The sequence below is a fragment of the Girardinichthys multiradiatus genome, chromosome 22, assembly GCF_021462225.1.
Source record: "Girardinichthys multiradiatus isolate DD_20200921_A chromosome 22, DD_fGirMul_XY1, whole genome shotgun sequence".
Lineage (NCBI taxonomy): Eukaryota > Metazoa > Chordata > Actinopteri > Cyprinodontiformes > Goodeidae > Girardinichthys > Girardinichthys multiradiatus.
The window spans coordinates 39,905,526-39,913,552 of NC_061814.1; the positions used below are offsets into that span (position 1 = coordinate 39,905,526).

General features: G+C 38.6%; 1 protein-coding gene across 1 annotated transcript in view; it reads right to left on the bottom strand.

Moving 5' to 3' along the window:
• Positions 1–7,313, bottom strand: part of hs3st1l1 (heparan sulfate (glucosamine) 3-O-sulfotransferase 1-like1) — a 34,358-nt gene extending 27,045 nt beyond the window's left edge. Inside the window, exon 1 of the mRNA XM_047350709.1 lies at positions 6,927–7,313. The gene's annotated coding sequence lies outside the window, so the exon portion shown is untranslated. The remainder of the gene's footprint in view (positions 1–6,926) is intronic.
• Positions 7,314–8,027: the final 714 nt, after the last annotated feature.

Genomic DNA, 8,027 nt, shown 5'->3' on the forward strand with positions numbered 1-8,027 from the left:
GCAAAAGTTAGATGGTTGAAACTTGAGACATATTTGTGTGTTGAAAGGAACACTTTTTTGGAATAAATAAAGCAGGCTAGCATGAAGCTTTAGAAGGACCTTACTAAACCAAGACCTCAGCCTTACTGAAAATTACTAGAATGTGCTTAAAACTAGAGTCCATAGCAACAAACCAAACAACTTAAAGCTCTACCAATTCATTAGAGAACAGTGGTTAAATATTGAGCCAGAATTATCAGATGCATGCTGATGGCTAGAAGACATGGATGAGACATTTAAGCACACAATAATGCACGATATGAAAATTTTTTGGCTTGTATATATATATAATTGTGACATTTGTAGATTCGAGAAAATCCACAGTACATTCTAATTAATTCACCCAATTCTTTTCCTAAAGATCAGTGAAGTTGTATCTATAATAAACACCCTTGAAAAGAACAGCTCAAATAAATAATTTACAGCCTACAAATTATACTGGCAGTCATTCCCATGATTACTGTATATAAACCTCTGAAATGCATAGTGTTTCTCTTTATCTAGATGTTTTTAATAAAGAGTATATGACAGACTGTCAGCAATAATGATTAATAGAACTGGCATGCGCCTGTCTTATCTGTGGCAAGCGAGGAACAAAAGTAATGAATAAATAACTTTGCCCATCATCAAGTGGAATGATAAATCTACTTTATAACACAAGGCAATGATGGCTGCGTCGGGCCTCCCTTCAACCTCTTGATGAAAAAGTGGCTTGTGAGATCTATTCACTCAAAAGGCCCCTGCACACTCTCTCGTCTCCTCTTCCACCCACTCCAAGCCTCCGTGCCTTCACTTTAGAATGACAGTAAATTAAGCAGAAAACAACCTGTTGGATGACTCCGTCATCAAATTCTTTGTGCCTTTAATACGTTTTTCCCAAAGGCTGAGCTTGGACACGGAGGCTTTTGATAATGAGGACACAGCTCCAGCAGCTTGGCACAGTATGCTACCTTTTCCTAAGTTTATGTTAGCCGACACACTGAATTACGACTACTGATGTATGGTGACGATCACATGGGCAAATGTGAGACTTTGCACTCTGGATTGCTGCCTACTGTGCAGTCATGAATTATGGAATTTGGCACAAATATGCAAATCTGAGCATTAGCCTAGTTATACCCTGGTACTGTAAGTTGCAGTCACTTATCTATTATGCATGAACTAAAGGGATGGAGTGAAGAGGTCCTGGCAGCCAGCTTCACAGCCCTTTCTCAGTTGCTCATTTTCACATCATGAAAGGACATGAATCGCAGGAAAAGCTATAGCTCCAAAATGCTAACTCACTGTGGCTCTGTTCCTCTGAAGGCTTGGGGGAGTGCAAGCTTGCCTCTAGACTCAATTGCCAAGCTACTTAAAATAACAATGGCTTCCATAGGATTTGGAAGCCTGGAAGATATGAAGGGAATAAGCAGAAGTTGCTACTAATCCTCTAATTTCCTCCCACAGGGCTGGTATGAAAATGCTGGCCTGATCAGTAATCACTCCACAGGGGAAGCAGACAGAAGACCCAGCCAACAAATAAAATAACCTCTGTATGACATTAATATCACAATGCTGGGTGAGTGATTGCGCCTGGGTGACCTAATCACAGATGTCTAAATATCCGAAATAAAGAGGCCATCACAAGTGAGGATCCGCAATGTCAGACAGCTCAGATCTGAACTTATGCACACAGTCTACTGAGGAGGGCAGTGACGACTAAACTCAGAGGTTTGAAAGTGACCTTAATGATTATTAGCTAGGATCTTAGCCAATCATCAAACACATGACAGCAGACAGATTCTATTTAACTGGACACAGATAAAATATTGATATGTTCTGGTATTTTCCAACGATGTGACCGTATAGTCACCAGAGGATTGGAACCCAATGACTTTAGTATTTATTCAAGTTACTGTTGATCTAATTTTATTACTACAGTTTTTAGTTAGCAGAAATGTTAAAGCAGAAACTTTTGTCTTACTTTCCAAAGATCCATATATTTAAAACAGTATGGTACCTCTTCCACACACAATCTCAACTTGCAATACCGATACACTGACAAATAGGCTGGTGACCGGAATCAGATTACATACTTTTTCACCACAACACAAATATTTATAAACAGAAACAAATGAACACGTATAAAAAAAATCATAGAATGTTGTATTATATGTTTATGTTGTATTCATAAAGGAAAGTGTTTAGGGGCCGTAAATGCCACCTTGATGGTGGCTACCTCTGGAAGATCCCATGCTGTTTGTTTACATTAGTATTTTCCAGTAAATGTCTTGAAAGACAAAGCCCTAAAAAGAAAAATGATTTCTTTGCTCCACTACTACAGCATGGTGACCTCATTTAACATGACCAAAATCACAGCAATAGAAACAACATCCTAAAATGGATCCCCATGGCGGCCCCATGGTTGCTCATTCACTTCAGTCTTTCCATTGTTGTGGATCATATATGTAGTGCTGCACCAACTCGTGTTCTGACAGCAGTACTAACATTTAACTCAGGGGTGTCAAACTCCAGTCCTCGAGGGTCGGTGTCCTGCAACTTTTATATGTGTCCCTGGTCCACCATACCTGAATGAAATGGCTGGATAACCTCCTCAGTATGCAGTCAAGTTCTCCAGAGTCCTGCTAATGACCTAAATATTTGATTGAGGTGTGCTGGAGCAGGGACACATCTAAAAGTTGCAGAACACCAGCCCTCGAGGACTGAAGATTGACTCTGATTTAACTCATCACTCCAAGTTTGTCTATTATTAAATCATTGTGTATTCTGCTTGTTATTGTACTCTTAGCAATTTATATTGCAGAAAGACTGCTATGTCAATTTCTGGAACTGTACGCCCCTCATTACGCTTAGGTGAGTGCTCCTGTATTCAAACTTTTTCAAACATCTTTTTGCCAACATTTTATTCTAAAGGTGATCTCATCTCTGTACCTCATTTGCCTGCCCTAACCCTGGTTTACTTTTTATTAGATATGTTACAGTGACGAATGCATATTAGGTTTTTAACTTATTGCTACATTATGTTTGTATAGGCACTGAAATGAAAGGTATATCAACAATAGTATAAATTTAGAAAAGGATGGGATGGAGTATTTTCTGTTGTTTGCAATCTACAATTTCACCATTAGATGTCACTAGTGGTCCTTGGTTAAAAGTATTACCAAGACTAGTGTATTTTTAAAGTGCATTAATATTAATTCAGCTGTAGATATTGCTTGATTATGAGGGGCCTCACTTGAAGTACCTTTTCCCTACTTTTAACAAAAAAAGATAACACTTTTTGCTAGGACTACAAGGAGAATAAATAAGCTTACATGCAAATGCATTTATCAGAGCACAGATTATGGATGATTTTAGATAAAACAAAGCATTTTAGAAGCCTCTGCAGCCAGGCACATGTATATTTGGATTTCTCCAGTTACACTTACCCTTTTCCTCAGATTTGTAAATGCGCTTTTGCACATATGACAGTATTTAAAGTTGGATTCATAATGGCATCTTAACCAGCCCCCACAATAATGAAAAGAGAACAACTCTGGAATTTATTTGCATTTTTAACAAATTTCCTGTATGCCCCAGCTGATTGCTGCATTAAAGGATGAAAACTAACAGAAACTCATCAAATATTAATCCCATTCTCTTGTTAGTTTGGATTGCTTGTGATTAGGAGAACATGTGGAAAATAAAACGCACTTTTGTTTTGTTTTTCCTTTCCTCCTCCCCCATCTCTGCTCAAGTGGAGTCAATTGGATAAACTCCATCAAACACAAACCTAATAATGAGACTTTGTATACAAGAAATGGATTCTCCTCTTTTATTCTGTCATTCCCATATGGAACTCTGCTCATATTGTTGTGAACACTGACCCCAGGTGTTTGTCCAGTCATACATCAAATAGACACCTTGAGGATTCTCTGGGGGATTTAAAAATCATAACACATCTCAGAACCACTGCCATATTTACAGTCAGAATCAGAAACATTTGCTTATTGTCAATCCAGCCCTGTTGTAATGTCTAGAACCCCAGTTCTGTTTTTTCAGTTCATTATAGGAAAAGATCCAAATGAAAGTGGTGGGAGACTGAGTTGACCCATTCATGTTGATTAGTCAGGTATAAAAATAATGAGGGTGGCCTCTCTTTCAGTTTAGCCTGCCCTTTGTTTTCAATATACATCTGATTTTCGTACCAAATTATTTCCTCTTATGAAGTCTTTTAACCATGTGCTATTTGTGTTACTCATTTATAAATGTTTTGTTTTTATTTTTTTACAAATGTTACCAAACATTGCCAGTAACATTTATTTGGATCCAATATTAAAATGTGTAAAAAGCAATAAAATATGTCTTTTATTACAGTTGGGTAATCTCGCACTGAAAGGTTTAGAGGAATCAAACTTGTGTGAATGCTTTACAGAATTTATTTATTGGTTAAAAATCTATTTTTCTTATACAATCACAACTTCTAAACAACCACCTGGCATGCAGCATCTAATGATTGGTATGGAGACTTGGTGACCACATATATTACTTTATGCTGCAGTTCTCCAACAAGTAGCTTTGGAGTTTTTTATACATATATCTCCCTTACCATCCTGTTCACTTTGCATTGTGAAAAAAAAAAAATTACTTGGGTCCTTGTTCATCCTGGGTAAAATATGGGCCTTATGGGTTTTTCCACCAAAGCAGTTGCAGTTGTAAGATGTTTGAACCTCTGCCAGTTTATTTTGTATGTTTGTAGAGGATTAACTTTTATTATTTTTGAACTAACTCAATAGTTTTAGATGTGGAACTAAAAAATGAGGTTATACCTGCAAGCTCGATTCGGCAGTCAAGTAGAGCTTAGATGGTGTTTCATATGTGATCTTTTACAAACTCTTCAGAATAAATTAAGCCTAACCTACCAATTTGGGTGGCCTATGTAGGCTACAAAGCATCCTGCAGCACTCTGCATATCATGTGGTGCTTCTGTCTGCCCACTGCTGCTGCCAGATTCTGCTTGGTTCTTTTCAGCCACCCCAGCAACTCCCTGGAGCTCTGAGGTCAGAGACCCTCTCCTCAGTTCCTAACATGCAGAAGACAGGCTAAGGGGGGAAGAGATGCACTCATTACTCCATGACTTGTTAAGCAGCATGGTAATGGAGTGATGATATCATAGCCTAGATGCCAAAGTCTAACATATACTATATTGGCTAATAAAGACCTATTTAAACATTTACAGGTGAGTTTAACAAAAGGAACCATTTTTTTGATCATTAGGTTCTATGAGCCATCCCTAGCATCTGAAAAAAAAAAGTTATTTCCTTTTGTACAGTTCAGAGTAGGAGCCAAAATGGAGACGGTGTTGGTGCCAGAGCTTGCATCAGTTGGAAACATAAAGAACTGGTGTTAAGCAAGCAGTAGAACCAGTTTAACACTGGAATCAGTTTGGTGGAGACAAGCCAGGCCATAATATATCTCTGGGAAACAGAAAATTATGAATTATTCATTTAAAGTTCCTGATGGCTTATGAACCTCAAAAAGTAAAGTATACATTTAAAAATGCTTTGGTTACATTTATTTTAAAGGGTTCATTAAAAGGTACCAATAATAGGGCCACTGGTGATTTTGCTCAAAACAATTATTTCATAACATAATTTTTTTGCCCTCTGAATAAATTTACCCAACTTAAAGGTTGTTCTTTTCTAAACATTTCAGTGTGTGACTATGCTACTGCAATAAAAGACTATTTTAAGGCTTTTTGCACATCTTTACCAGAAAGGCAATAAATGTTGTCATTATTGTAATGAACAACCTTTTTAGCACAGTGATCTTTCTGTGCATTTACTAGCAACAAGGGAATGCTCATCTGACAAATCTGAAATATAACTAAAAGTCAGCTGCATACAGATCAAAAGAAGCTGTAAATTGCTATTTAGATTTAACATATCTCAATGTAATGAGCTGTCCAAACCTATGAAGGGGCTGTATAAACATCATCAATGCACTTCTTTCTCAGGAGGATTGTTGTGCAACTCCAGATTGAACTACTACAAAAAGGTTGAACCTACTTTAAATACAAACCAATTAAAAGCAACTTTGAGCTGCAGGACAGGATCAGACTAAGACTGATAACCAGCACCTTATGTTTCATTACACAACTTTTTCCAGTTAAATACTAACTATGCCTTTGAGAAATTGTGCAAGCTGAAGGCTCCAACTTGCATAAAGCCAACACCCACACGCTCATAATCAAAGGTGAATTGTTGCACAGCCTGTGGCAATTTGCATCCAGTGGAATTTCACTTGGCTGGTCTGACATCAGATATAAGAGATGTGATGCTGTGAAGGGTAGGCAGTATGTGCAGGGCCACATTTCCACCAAGAGCTGGAGAGTGGTAATTATCATCAGCTGCTCTTGTCTGATTGAGTCTACCCTGTGACTACAGCATGAGATTAGACACTTTTTATACTTGTACCAGTGCTCGGGGTTGGGTGCAGAACTTTGTTTATGTTCCAATTCATCTTTAAACACCCTAACTTTACGAATTTCTGGCAAAACTTTTAAAGGAACTAGTTTCTGTCACACTCAAAAGGGGATAATCCCACCGAATAATGCGCCCCTGGGAGCTTCTGGTGCTAATTTATTGAATGTAGCATTTTAATTAGTTTGATCAATACTCCATTACAGAGGGTTTAAATGCGAACTGCAGAGAGAAGACAAAGCGCTCAATTGAGGGAAGGATAAGCTCAGACACAGGAGATTCAGCTCACAGCAAACAGATAAGTAGATTTTTTTTATCAGCATATTAACCGTTACATTTTGGGTGAAGCAATTATTTAGTCAAACGCTGCATAAAAGCATCGCTCCGTATCATTTCACGTAGATAAAGTATAGAAAATGTGGTTACCTCTTACGGAGGGTTTGGTGCTGATCTGAGCGCATCTCTCGGGTTGGGGTTGATCGCAGGAGCGGAGGATGTAGATTATGCTGAATGCCGGAGCGCGCTCCTGCGCACCGCCGGTCCCAGCAGAAGAAAAGCGTCCGTCCCTTCCCACGGTCACTGTCATCACTGACTCGTTCGGAAGCGAGCAGACAACTAGCTACCAGAACGGAGAGCTTATTTATTCAAAGCAGATGACTCTGCTCTGTCTCCGAGGCTGTGTACAGGAGGAGCGCCGTGGCCACGCCACAGCCTCAGATTTGCGTGGCAGACAGGAGGGAAGCGGGGAGGAGCTGTTTCCCGTCTGACGATCAGGGCAAGGTGCTCCCCTCACTGATGCTCTGTGAGCCTCAGGTTCAATAGAAACTGCTGTTCAGACCCGAGAATAAGAACTTCATAGCCAGCCCTTGGTCACAAACGCTTATCCTGTTATTCACATTTCCCTACATAGTTTGGGCTGCTAGTTTGATGGCCTTATTTGGTTTTATAGACAAGTAAACATTTTAATTAATGAATTAGAATAATAAAAAAAAAAAAAAAAATGAAATTGCACACGTATGCATTATGTATATGTACACACACACTAGTATTTTATTCGGGAAAGTCCTCGGTCACAACAGTGTTCATAGCTCAAATGCTATAGCGTAGTGATGGCGATAAGCCATGACAACTTTTTCTCATTACTAAGGCTTAGTTGAAGATACAATCTGATACGCTACCTGCAGGGATCGTACCGTATTTTGCATATGCAGGTTTGTGCTGGATTAAAAGCCCCCATTTTAGATATGATTAATCTATCTTTAGTAAATGGATATGTACCACAGGCTTTTAAGGTAGCTGTAATTAAACTTTTACTTAAGAAACCTTCACTTGATCGAGATGACTTGAAACATTACAGACCTATATCCAATCTTCCATTCTTATTTTAAAGTTTTGAGAAAATTGTTGCTAATCAAATGTGTGAGCATTTACACAGCAATGACCTGTTTGAAGAGTTTCAGTCAGGCTTCAGAGCTCATCATAGCACTGAAACAGCTCTGCTGAAAGTCACTAATGATATTCTTATGG